A 13,457-nucleotide genomic window follows, 5' to 3' on the forward strand; every position below is an offset into this window, starting at 1 on the left:
TGCTTAAAAACAAAACATGTATAACTTGAAATTGTATTTTACGCACTTGAGGCAGCTTTCGGTTGCGTCAGAGACGATGTTCAACCACACAAGTGAACCATGAATACTTTAGACAGTTTCTTTTTCTTTTCAACGCAATCTTCCATCTAATATTGTTGACTTTAACGCAGAAGGCGTGGTCGCCCGACTAAAGTTACACTACTCCGATATACTTCAGACGATAATAAAAGGGGGGAAGGGTTCGATATGGGAGCATGCCACCAAGAACATTGATTGCAGCCCTTAACAGACACCGCCTCTTCAAGTTCCTCGAGTGGACAAGTCCCAACACGTCTTCTCTCCTAACTTTCAAAGTGGCCGTTCAGCGCAGCTCAGAACCGACCAGCTGCCAAGGGAGAGTAGCTTGCGCCGCTCCTTCGCTTAATCCGCTAGCAGCATGCCCACGTAACCGGCGGCTGCGGCATCGTCAAGAGATCTCCGGAATAAAGCAAATTACGAAAGGGAACCCCATATACGGATTAAGCCCTGCGAAACGAAACTCTCGTGAGGAGGATTTAGGCCACGTAGATGTGTAATCTCATCCAAGTGGTCCTCTCGTCTAGAGTGTCGCTGAAGAGATTTGGCTATGTGCAATTTCTCATACAAAGACACGATGGGTATTCTATACGATAGCGATTATATATATAGGATCGCAAACGGCTCCGACATTCCCGAAGGCCACTCCGTGCTACTACGGTTCAACGCATTCACGACGTTTCGGGACCCCGTTTGTCATGTCCCCAACACTCACCCACCGACTAAACGGTAGGAAAGGAGGTTACAAAGGTGCGAATGGAGAACGTTCTATAGACAGCTTACAGAAGCTTCAAAAGGAAAGTAAGAAAGAATTAGGCAAATCAGGGTACGGGATAAGGTATAATGATAAACGTCCGCAGCTTTCAAGAGCATTCTTCTCTTCCAAAGTGTGACTATGGTATAAAGCAAGGGGCTGCGAAATAAAGAAAAGATGCGATCCGAAAACCCCTCCCGCCTTCTTTCAGACACCTCGAGGGAGGGGGGGGGCGCATATTAAAGAGGTGCGTCGACCGTTCTTTCGTCGAGCCATCCGTCCAACCAACCATCATCCTTCTCTGCAGGAGTGTCTACGAGCTGCGATGCTTGAGTCAGGAGTGGGGATTAGTGCTGTAACCTCTCGTATCGGAGTGGCGATGGCGGGACGTTCTTTCCCACTCTCTCTCCTGAGAAATTCAAACAGGAAGGAGAGGGGGCTTGAGTTTCGAAGGGAGTGTTCAACATCGAGGAGGAAAGACACGCTTTTCTCTGTGCCCTGCCAAACCGAACTCGCTCATCGACGCCCCGTCCTCGCCCTCGCATCCTAAATCTCCATCAACCTCACCTCTGGCATAGCGCTCAAGAATCACTCTCTCTAAAGTGTATACAAATACATGCTCCCTTCTCGAACGACGAAGAGTTTTTTTTTTTCTTTCAGTGGTTGCTTCGCCAGCACGAATGCAGCGTCGACGAGAAACGACGGCAGGAGAGAAGAACGCTTGACTTTTGACGACTACCCCACTCCGCCCCCCCCCCCCCGCGCCTCTTACATTAACGTGTACCAAAATCTGCCTCTTGTATTTTCAAAAAGTGGCGCACGATATAAAAGAAGGCGAGTTCGAGGATGCTTCTCAGGCATCCCTGCTTCGGTTTTCGAAGCGCATACGCGAAACGCAACGACCTTTCTAATACAAATAGTAAGAGAAGGAGACGAAAGCTATTCAGTTCCATGTATTCTCAAGGTGCGAAGCGGGCAGAGAGTAAACAGCGGAAGCTATATGGGACCGCGTAGTTTGAAACGATACCGCTTCACCAATGCAAAGGTGTCTCTCCTCTCATCTTGCCTCGTACATTCTGACACAAACTGAGGGAGAGTGCAACTGAAGAAATGTAAAGTGACGATGAAGGACCCCGTGGAAGTGCGTGCTCGTGGGCGCACGCACACGCATGGGGCAATCGGCGGGCACCAAGCACAATACGTGGCGCTCCCGGGTTGATCTTGGTCGGTGACACCTGGATTTCGGCGAGTGAGTCGTGGCCGACAATGGCAAATTGTCGGGAAACGGCCCTCGTCCATTGTTGTCCCAGCTCCGTGCCGCCGCCGATTTATCGTCCAGACTGGAGAGATCGCCGCTGCAGCGCCCGTCGACGTGAAGCTGTTAAGCGCCGGCGAACACTTCCATGATTTAGAAAAGAGGGCAAAGCCGCCGGCGCTGATGGGAAGCCCCTGCCATAGCTGGCAGCGGTGGGGGTGAGCGGATGTATAGTTGCGTTCAACAAACAGTAACCGAAGAGATTCCTTTTTTTTTAATTTTTGCTCTCTTACGGTGATTCCCTTTTTCTTCCATTCTCTCCCTTTTTGTCACGCCCTTCCTCCCCAGCCATCTTTCTTCCACCACCACTTTTTGCTCCCGCCCGAAGCCAGTGTGTGCTTCTTTTGTTCCGATGGTGCGTCCGCGCCAAATACTGTGTCAAGTCCGCGGTGGTGGCGCTGTGCTCCAAAACGCGAGTGCCGCGATCTATTTCTCCCTGTTTGCCCCCCTTTTCTTTACATCATCACTCTATTTTGCGAATGTTTACTTCATCTCAAGCCCCCTTCTCCACCCTCCCGGCATTCAATGCTCCAGGGGGGGGGGGGGAGCACAACCGCGGGGTCCTTTTATTATTTCAGTCCGAACGCTGTGCAAATACTCACTCCCACATTTAGCAAAACCCACCACCGCCGCCATCTGGTGCTGCCCAGTAGCACACCCGTCCCCTCCCTTATATAGTGGAATCTTTTCCTTCTTTTCTTTTTTACGGTAAGGTTTTGGGAGGCAATGGGCAGACTTCATGCGGGAGGAGGGAACCGTCGAGTTGAGATTCGGGACGGGGAGAGGAGGAAGCGGAGAGGAAATAGTAGCGGAGAGATCGAAATAACTGAGGAGAGGATAGAAGAAGAGAGCTCGAAAGAAGGGAAAGGGCAGAGTGGAAAAGGAGCGGCGCTGCTCGCGTTTGAGCAGCGCCACTCTCTTTTTGTAGCGCTGTCGTTGCGAAGGCGTGCGCTTGCCTAGGGGCGCGAGCTTCGGTCTCGCTCGCCCTCCATATCAATGCGGCTGCCGCATTTGCATGGCTCTCGCAGTGCTTGATATATACAACACTTAGCTCTTTCACCATCTCTCTCTCTCTCTGGCAAGAACTATACCGACAGTATGCGCAAGCGGGAGCGGACATAAAGAGCAGTGGCAACTTTGCGAGTTGAATGACGTCCTCTCTGAAAGCGGCTATGACTTGGATGGTCCGCGGCCTCGGCACTATAGCGTGGGGACAGCAGCGGCAGTCGCGGCTCTTTGATGAATGTTTCGTCGCCTCATGCAACGCTGTGGAATCGAGGACGAAAAGAGCCGGCTCGGTTTTAATGCCTTCGTCCGTTGGTTCTTTCGCGAGGGCCGCAAGCAGTCGGTCCGGGAGTATTCTGAGGACGAAGTTTAAGCTGTACCGCCTTTAGAAATTTGAGCGCTAATCTACCTTCCGTATAATCTTGCACGAGGCAGATCTCTTCATCTTTAGTGAGGACGCTCGTTGTTCACTTTGAACGTGCAGTCGCTGGACGAGAAACGAAATCGACGTTGTGCTACCCACAATGGGACAACATAATGGCTGTCAACGTCGTGCAGTAAACGGAATATCAAGAGTGCTTAAGATAGTTAAGACGAGTTACCAGTTTCCAATTCTTACAGATCAAAACATCCGTCAATATTCCTACAGAGTACATGTATGTCCGACAACATTTTACAGGTCCACATATCTTTCTTTTTCATTTTGATCAAACTGAGCTTGTTTCTCATCACTTCTTTCTGCGTGTCCCGTCCCACCGCGCAGTTTGACCAAAATGAATACTTATCAAACTTGTCCAACTTTCCACGCTGCTTACTCGTCTCTTTATTCTGGTAGGATATGCGAGCATATTTATGCAACAGGCGACTCAATGCAACCGGAAGATAGCGCTATGCTATTGCGGAGCATATTCCGTGCAAACTGAGTTCCTGTGCCAAACGTTTAGAGGAATGTAAGGCCTGAATTTTGTGGGACACACGTGGGAAAGGTAACGAAGCGCGCGCCGCACTAAAAATGTCAACACAGTTATGGGAGTATAAAGGGTGCTTGTTTATCGCATGGCTTACACCCTGACGCTTAAGGGGTAAAGCCGAATCGCATAGGTGTGGACAAGTGCACTAATTTTGTGTGCGGACTTTTCATTGAATGTAGAAATGATGATAGCTGCAACAGACGGCACGAACCGCATGGCACATCCTTCTGTAAGCTATTAAATGCGAAGCATTTCTTAGCGAACCTTTGGCATTTTGAGCGTCTCTATCTAAGTAGCTGTCCATCTATCTAGCCGCCTACGTCTGGGTGCTCTCGTGATCGCCTCTTTAACTTGGTGTAGACTAAATTAGTATGGGAGGGTAAGAAGACTTAGCGAATAGGACTGTCTCGTCATACATGAATAATAATAATAACTTCTTTATTTCCATTAGCGATGGAGGAGACTGCGGGTAAAAGTTGCTTGAAAACAAGCAACTTTTAACGGAATAATCCTGCCGCGTACCTCGTCAAACCCTTTCCTGCAGGCAGGTATGGAACATACCCGTTAACCACGGGCCGTGGTACACGGGTATGTGCCACAGGTGATTGATAGTTTACATTCACCATAGAATGGCGACAACAAAACGTTCGTAAAAACCCACACCCTGCAACGTTGACCCGATCGCCGAATGCAAAGAATAAGAATCAGGATTTCAGCAGGAATCGAACCCAAGCAATCTGCGTTGTAGACAGGTATTCTACCACAGGGCCACGCCAGGTCTGGAAACTGCTTTAGTAAAAGACACCTGCGCAGGCGTCCGGTGCAACTTCAGTTGCAACTAAGCAATAAACATTGCATATGTATGCTCCTACGATGCAGGCGTCATATCAGCTTAACGTCACTTGTGGTTTCAGTGTTATATACGCCTTTATAACAGTCTAATAAACATTACATTTGTATTTCTATGATTCAGCAAGCTATATTCAAGCGTTGCTCGACCCCGGCAAATAAGCTAAAGAAAGTTACTTATGATCTTCGCATCAGCACCGTAAAGTGCACTTCGTTTCGATAATAGAGATTTAAGCTTGCACGTGTACTTTTTAACGTTACCGTGTTACCGGAATACCGGATTGCGTTTACCGGGTCACCGGAACCAGGGCCGTACCCATAAATTTTTTCGGGGGGTGTTTGTGCGTAGAACGGCTAACTTGGCAACTGGTGGTCGCTGTGAAGGCGTTGAAGATTTTAGTGTCACCGAAAAGTTAAAAGCATGAAAAAATTTCGGGTGGGTTCTCAAACCCCCTCAACCCCTCCCCCTTAGTTACGGCCCCGACCGGAACGCATGTTTAGAAATAGGGAGTTTTAGCTTGTAACGTATACTTCTTTACGTTACCGTTACGGATTACGTTTACCGTTTACCGGAACTCGAGTTTTAGCAAAGTTTTTTAGCTGCCCAACGTAAACATTTTACGTACGTACGTAAACCTTTACGTGTGCGCAGATTACTAAATGGTGACGATAACTGAATTTAAACTACATTTAATTTAGATAATATTGAATTACGCTGCGGAAAAATCATAAGAGAGGTTTTTAGCGTGTGCAGTATCCCGGTATAAGCGAAGGGAATGTAGCAATACACCTTTTCAAATTCTCACGCCAGGGAGGCGCCATATTGAAATGCGCGCCGTCTAACGTGCAAGATTGGCGAAATCGCCATCTTGGGCTGCGCGTACTCGAACCGGCGCGCTATCTGTTGGTGTGAGGTCCCTGCTAAAGCCTGTGTTTGCGGATTTTCGTTTCTTTAAGCTGTTTTGTTTGGTATCGTCGCTGCCATTGACCTTATTTGTCGCTGTCTGAACCGTTCAGCGGCGCGCCATTCGCCCCGTGCGGCGCAAAGAATAGCTCCGCGTCTGCGAACGGCAGTGCTTCGGTCGTCGGTACCAGTAGCAGCCAGCGTAGTACCAGCGTCGATCACGGCGGTTGAAGTGTTAATAATCGGTAACTAGAGCGTTCTTGCAGCTGTCTACCGCTTTCCTTTATTGGCGTACTAAATGTCTACGGATTAATCCATCAGTTTCAAACCTCCGCGCCTAGTCGTTTCGCGGCGCGTAAGTTGTCAGCTGTAAACTGTAAACACCGCACAATCCTTCTTCACAGATGCAGTTCACCTACATTCACCCCGACGACGTCGAAAGACTAGGTTGAGGAGACCGTGAGTGGCCAGAAATACCGCGAGCGAACATTGTTTATATCTCGTTGAGGCGAATGCGTGGGTCTTCGCCAGGTGTGCAACTACGAGGCACTGGAGTCGCGCAGCTACGTGCAGTATGACTGTGTTGGGTCAGTCGCTGGCGCACAATGGCAGGAAAAGTCGTGCTGGTGAAGGGAAATGTGACACCGTCGCAAGCCGTGAACAGCAGGCCCCATCGCGCGTGGGTTTCCGCGAGGCCGTCCGCTGAAGTACGGCGCGCGCAGGCTGCACATGCGTAACCGGGCAAGGCGGAGTTTGCAGCCGTGTCGGCCGCTGTGTTATGGACGATATGAAGTGTGAATCCGCAACATTCTCACGAGTTAGTAGGTGAGTCATCAGTGGCTTGCGTACCTTTCTTTCCTATCTAGGATGCTGCTTGGGAACGTGTTCTCGTCGTTTTTCTTGCCGCCAACGAAATACCGGGAACAGAGGCGCTGACCAGGGCGGACACGCGCAAGTTCTTAATCTTTAGTGAAGCCACCCACTGCTGCCGCAATTCAGGCGACGAAGGAAAACGATGCAGCGCGAACATGCTACGCTTGCACTCATCGCGTGGCGTACATGCGCTGCGGACACACGATTGCACCTTAAATATTTCTCTTCCGCTGCTTGTTCGTTCACCCTACACGACACAGTGATGACCAGATGACTTTGCTATGCGAATGCAGTAAATTTTCTGCCATGGTAGTCACTTCGTATCGGACACAGGCGCATAACAGTCACACAAACGCATACCGAAGCAACACACACACAGCACTGGCGCAGCCCAAAGCACGGAAGTTTTTCCGATTTACCGACGCCACCCATTTCTTCTGCAATTCCGGCGACGACGGAAAGTGATACAGCGAGAACATGTCACACTTGCAATCCTCGCGCGGCGTGCTGTGCTGTGGGCACACAATCACGCCTAAAATGTTCCTTTTCCGCTGATTGTTCCTGCACCCGTGCACGACACAGTGATGGCCAGACGATCGGTTCTTTGAATACGCAACATTTCCGACCATGACAATCGCTTTTTATCGCAAGAAGGCCTAATTACACACAACATCCAAGCGTACCAAGGGTACAGATACAACATGCGCAGCCCAAAGCGCGATGGCAACACTGAAAACATACCCTCGACCCCTGCAGCGCACTGGTGCGAGCATGGGTACGAGGGTGCTCCTGTGAAAAGGTGTATACCGGGTTACCGGACGATGGTGTCGACATCTTGTGACGCTTCGTGCAACCACAATCATGAACACGTTTGTTTTCGTTTAGTGTTCTTGAGAGGGAGAAATGATTAAAAAGGCAACTCATTCGTAATTATGCCGCTGCAAGTCATTTACATTGGAAGTAGAACGCCCGATGTTTCTGCAATAACAATTTTGTGCTTGCCTGGTACCCATGGCCCCGCTAGATGGCGCCACCTATCCAGCTTGTCAGCCAGTGTCAGCGTCTATAGGTCTTTCACGTTTGCGGATTGGTATTCTAGGTCGCTCTAGCTCGGTAATCCGCTCAAATAAGGTGATCGTAAGTGGCGCTCGCACTTCGGCTTATTTTGACTCGGCGGCTGGAGTTTCCGCGAAGCGGATATCGCGAGTAGCCAAGAACGAAGATGGATTTGCGAGATAGGGCCGTGAACGTAAAGCCTATCCGGCGAGTAGTTTACGTTCCGTAAAGGTTCGCGCATGCGCAGATTCCATCCGGTATGCGGTAACCACGGTAACGTTAAGAAGTATACGTACAAGCTAAAACTTCCTAATGTTTTAGCTCGTCATACGCAAACGTTTACGTACGTACGTAAACGTATAACTTCACGTTTGTGCAAACCACTAAATGGTGATCATTATGGCATTTAGTTTAGATAATACTGAATTACGCTGCGGCAATATCATCAGAGGTTTTTAGCGTGTGCAGTATCCCAGTATACGTAAAAGGGGTGCAGCAATACCGGGTTACCGGACGATGGTGTCGACATCTTGTGAAGCTTCGTGCAACCAGTCATGGACACGTTGGTTTTGCTCAGTGTTTTTGAGGGAAAAATGATTAAAAAGGCAACGCATTCGTAATTATGCCGCTGCAAGACATTTACAATGAAAGTAGAATGCCTGATGTTTCTGCAATAACAATTTTGTGCTTGCCTGGTTCACTGTGGCCCGCTGATGGCGACCATCCAGCCTATCAGCGTCTTTAGGCCTCTCACGTTTGAGGATTCGGTATTCTTAAAGTCCCTAGGAAAAATCTAGGGACTTTAGGTATTCTAGGTCACTCTAGCCTCGGTATTCGCGTAGCGGCGGCCGTTGGAACCGCACACGGGTCGCGTAGCGGACGCCTCCTTTCACTGCAAGCATGACGGAAGTGCGCGCGTGCGATTTGCCGCTTGTGCGCGCCTGATAATTACTTTTGCGGCGATAGTGTGCGCAAAGGAGCCGCGCTTTATAATAGTGGACATGTGTCCGATGTAACAGCTGTGTGGGACGACAATGTCACTATACGCGCCAAGTGTTTGCCACAGACAAGCGTCAACAAGCTTCCTTACGAAGTGGAGCTCATCGTAAGTACACCGCTTTCTTACAACGTCCCGATCACTAATGCCTGCATGCGTTGACGCATGAACCAACGTTTTTCTCGACACAGTAGCTTCGTTTACGTGCCATGTGTTTATATAGTAGATTTTGAGGGAGTGCTGTCGCGCCGGCGCATGGATGTCACGGGTGCGGCCACGCGAATGGTCAGCGTTGGTAAACTTTGAAACCAGCACGATAAACTTGCGAAAAATATCTCGGCAGCTTGCGCTAGTGGCGCGGGACTGAGTCACTGCGGAGCTGGTGGTCACCTAGCTTTTCTAGCAGCTTGGCTACGTATTTGCTGGGTGTCTTCAGAGAAGAACGTCGGTGCATGTCCGTCGACCCCCTGTATTTCGCTGAAAAAAATATATTTTGAGATGCATCCAGATGGATGCATCTCTGGATGCATCCAAATGAGATGCATCCAGAGACTCTACGGCGATCTGTTTGAAGCGGTTTGAAACAGTTCTGGCACAAGATGTCGGTTTCTCTGATGGATGAGGCTTCTTCTGGCGTGCGCCTTCAGGAGGAGTGGGTCTTAGCCGCGCCAGACAGACAGATGGGCAGAAGGGGCAGATTTTGCGCCCCCCCCCCCCTCTTAGGCAAATAGGAAAGCCCCCACGCCCCGTGAACACCTAGGCCCTATATAAACAGCTTGTGTAAAGCGAATGAGTATTAGTGGGATACATCAAGGGTGTTTTTTATTAGCATGAAGTCAGTTACGTGGCATTCAAAGGGAGGTTGAATCGGTTGAATGCCCTGTCAAAAGCCTTCAGTGCGAAGAGGTGCCATGTTTTACAGCCAACATGCATAAGTTGAGGCGAGCGCACAGCGAACATTCTGCCCGGTGATCATTCCAGTGCCATAATTAGGTAGAATGCAGCCCATTTCGTGCAGCAACGGTGATTCCACGGCGCTTTTGTAAAGTAGCCGCCACCTGCCCCACATTGTCTGGCATAGCGCTTCGCGCCATTCGTTTTTCAAGAGAGCCTAGGCATCGCGTCTTATCAATGATACAACCTCATGTGCATTGTAGCGTCTACAATGCAGGCGAGGCGACCAAATGTAAACGTAGTAGCGTTCGCTGAAGACGTAGCGACATAAATGGAGAAATAAAAACACGGTAATCGTTCTAACACTGCCTAAACAAAGCGCGATTGCTTACCTTTGCGTCGGACAGCCGCAATCCCCGTCGCCGTCGCTCTCGCTCATGAATAGCACCGAACAGTAGAAGTGCGTTCCTGGCGATTTTTGTGTATGTGTTTGAGCAGCCGACAAGCAAGCAGCAGTCATTTTTCGACATCGCGAAGCCCGAGAGAGTCGTTAAATCACGTTGAAAAACAACACATAATCCGGCTACTGTCGCGTAGACGCTCGCTGAAACACTGTTCGGGCCCCGCGAGCGTTCCGAGCCAGGCGGCAGATGGCATGGTCGGCGCTTTGCGCATCGCCTATACTCCGGCTGAAAAGGTGATCGTAAGTGGCGCTCGCAATTCGGCTTATTTTGACTCGGCGGCTGGAGTCTCCGCGAAGCGGATATCGCGAGTAGCCACGAACAAACGTGGATTTGCGAGATAGGGCCGTGAACGTAAAGCCTATCTCGGCGAGTAATTTACGTTCCGCAAAAGTTTACGTACCGTAAAGGATCGCGCATGCGCAGATTCCATCCGGTATCCAGTAAACGGTAACGTAAAGTATACGTTACAAGATAAAAGTCCCTAATACTGGCGTATGTGCTCTAACGTGAGTGCTGACGTTACGTCAGACTACAAGTTACCCTTTAAACGCCCAGTGTTGTCGGCGTACCTGGTAAGCCGACGATGTGAACACCACTATACTACACTTACAAAAACACGTCGATCGACCTCGTAACGCTTGACTCAAAGCAAAAAAAAAAAAAAATGCAGCATAGAACTACTTGCTGACTGCTTCGCATGAAGCCGATTCCGACAAGGTGTGGGATCTGCCGCATTTTTTTCTGCGCCCACCGGTGGTCAGAATAAGGAGTTTTAGCTTGTAACGTATACTTCTTTACGTTACCGTGTTACTGGATACCGGATGGAATCTGCGCATGCGCGAACCTTTACGCAACGTAAACTAGTCGCCGGATAGGCTTTACGTTTACGGCCCTATCTCGCAAACCACGTTCGTTCGTGGCTACTCGCGATAACCGCTTCGTGGAGACTCCAGCTGCCGAGTCAAAATAAGCCAAAGTGCGAGCGCCACTTCGATCACCTTACTTCAGCCGGATTGCTGAGGCTAGAGCCACTAGAGCGACTAGAATACCGAATCCGCAAACGTGAGAGGCCTAAAGACGCTGACGGGCTGGATAGGTGGCGCCATCTAGCGGGGCCAAGGTGTACCAGACGAGCACAAAATTGTTATTGCAGAAGCATCGGGCATTCCACTCCCAATGTAAATGCCTTGCAGCGGCATTATTAAGAATTAGTTGCCTCTTTAATCATTTTTCCTCTCAAGAACACTAGGCGAAAACAAACGTGTCCGTTATTGCGGTTGCGAGAAGCGTCACAAGATGTCGACACCATCGCCCGGTAACCTGGTATTGCTAACCCCTTCGCTTATACCGGGATACTGCACACGCTAAAAACCCTCTCTTATGATTTTGCCGCAGCGTAATTCAATATTATCTAAATTAAATGTAGATTAATTCTGTTATCATCACAATTTAGTGGTTTGCGCAAACGTAAGGTTTACGTTTGGGCCAGCTAAAAACCTTTACTAAAACTCGAGTTCCGGTAAAACGGTAAACGTAATCCGGTAACGGTAACGTAAAGAAGTATACGTTACAAGCTAAAGCTCCCTAATAATTGCAGTGTTTGACGGAGCCTTTTCTCATAACACACGGTCGTGTGCAACAGGAACGTGTTATAGCAGGGAAGGAATGGGTGTTAGCCATGGGACGAAGGAACACCCCTAAAGGTGTAAAATTTTGAAAGAGTGAATCCCAAGACATATGGGAGATTGGAACCTGGATAAAACAACCTAGAAAAATGTCAGGCAGAGGAGAAAAAAATGGGGGGGGGGGGAGTTGGCAGTGTACAGTGCGGTCCAATGTTAACGGGAACATGCGAATGAGGCCCCTTCATATAATGCTGGCCCCCACACTGAAAATGGATGTGGAAACATTGGTCTTGCGCTGCCCCAGTCTGTAGAAAGGAGCCAGAACTGTCAACCGCCAGTTATCTTAAAGGGACACTAAAGAGGAACAATGAATCGGTCTAGATAAATGCATTTTGAAATCCGTGACGTCACGCGGGGAGATTTAGACGCGAAATTTAAAAACGAAACATTGAACTTGATTTTCTCCTCTATTAATAAACGTATAATGGTGAAACTAACGACATTAGAGTTCTCAGAGCACAATTTATCTAAACCGATTGATTGTTTCTCTTTAGTGTCCGTTTAAGAAATCCATGCCGCTAAGCTTATGCAAGGAGAATGAAATCCGGACATGCAATTCACGCAACTCTTCGCTTTAACAGTGGACCCGTCTGTATATCTACGGGACTCCATGCAGAGGCTGCCTCTCCGCAGCAGCATGCGAGAATTACAAGCGCACGGTGGCAGCGGCCTTCTTGTTTTATGTTTTTCTGTCGCAAGCGCCCGTTGTCGACGACGACACAAGATTTGACAAAACCCTCGTGTTTCTCTAGAGCCCCTTCTCACTCGAGTCAAGGGGTGGCCACGCCGACACCGGTGTTGAGGGAAGAAAGTGGTTGGGGGGGGGGGGGGGGGCGTAGTCGAGAAGAAAGCACGCGGCTCCACCATTGGAGGAGCGGTTCGGGATCGATGGTCCAATGGCGTTCCTCCGGACGGGAGCCGGGCGCCAACTGAGGACCACCCCTTCAGCCATGCGTAAGCCCCCCGCATCTTCAACCCGCTTGAACGTGCATTGCCGCATCACACACACCACCGTTTTACGGCACTGTTGCTGCCGCTCTTAAAGTTAGGATGTTATGACGACGACCCTGGCACGAGAGCCCTAAAAAAAAAGCAGGAGAGAAGGGAGCCAGACATGAAACGTCACATGAAAAAAAGAAAGAGAGAGAAGCTGTGAAACCTCTCGCTTTTTTTCTAGTAGGCTTGTTCTTAGCCCTCCCCCTAAATGTGGAGAGGGCAGCGATCGAAAGTACAAGGGAGGGAGAGTTGTGTAGCGGTAGGAGGGGTGGGGCCCTCCTTTACAATTCAGAGTGGGTGTCCCCTCTCCCTCTTTACTCGTGTCTAACGGGGTCCAAGTAATATAACAGAAGTTGCCCTCATGAGGGGTTCGCGCACAGTCATTGGGGAAGTTCTCGCCTGTGCTCGCCCGCTCCATTGTCCGCCCCCCACCTTACGAATCGCTCTCGGTTCCCTCTACGCATGTTTTCTTTTTATTCTCGCTTCCTCCCTCCTAGTAGTTTCTCCTTACCATCTCACCGGGCACTTTCGAAGCGCCTCACTCCATGTCCAAGCGCACAGTGCACAGTCGTGCTGCTTCTGCAGGTTTCTGCTAGCATGGTAGGAGGCGACGCTGAGT

This window comes from Rhipicephalus sanguineus, chromosome 11 (genome assembly GCF_013339695.2).
Source record: "Rhipicephalus sanguineus isolate Rsan-2018 chromosome 11, BIME_Rsan_1.4, whole genome shotgun sequence".
NCBI lineage: Eukaryota > Metazoa > Arthropoda > Arachnida > Ixodida > Ixodidae > Rhipicephalus > Rhipicephalus sanguineus.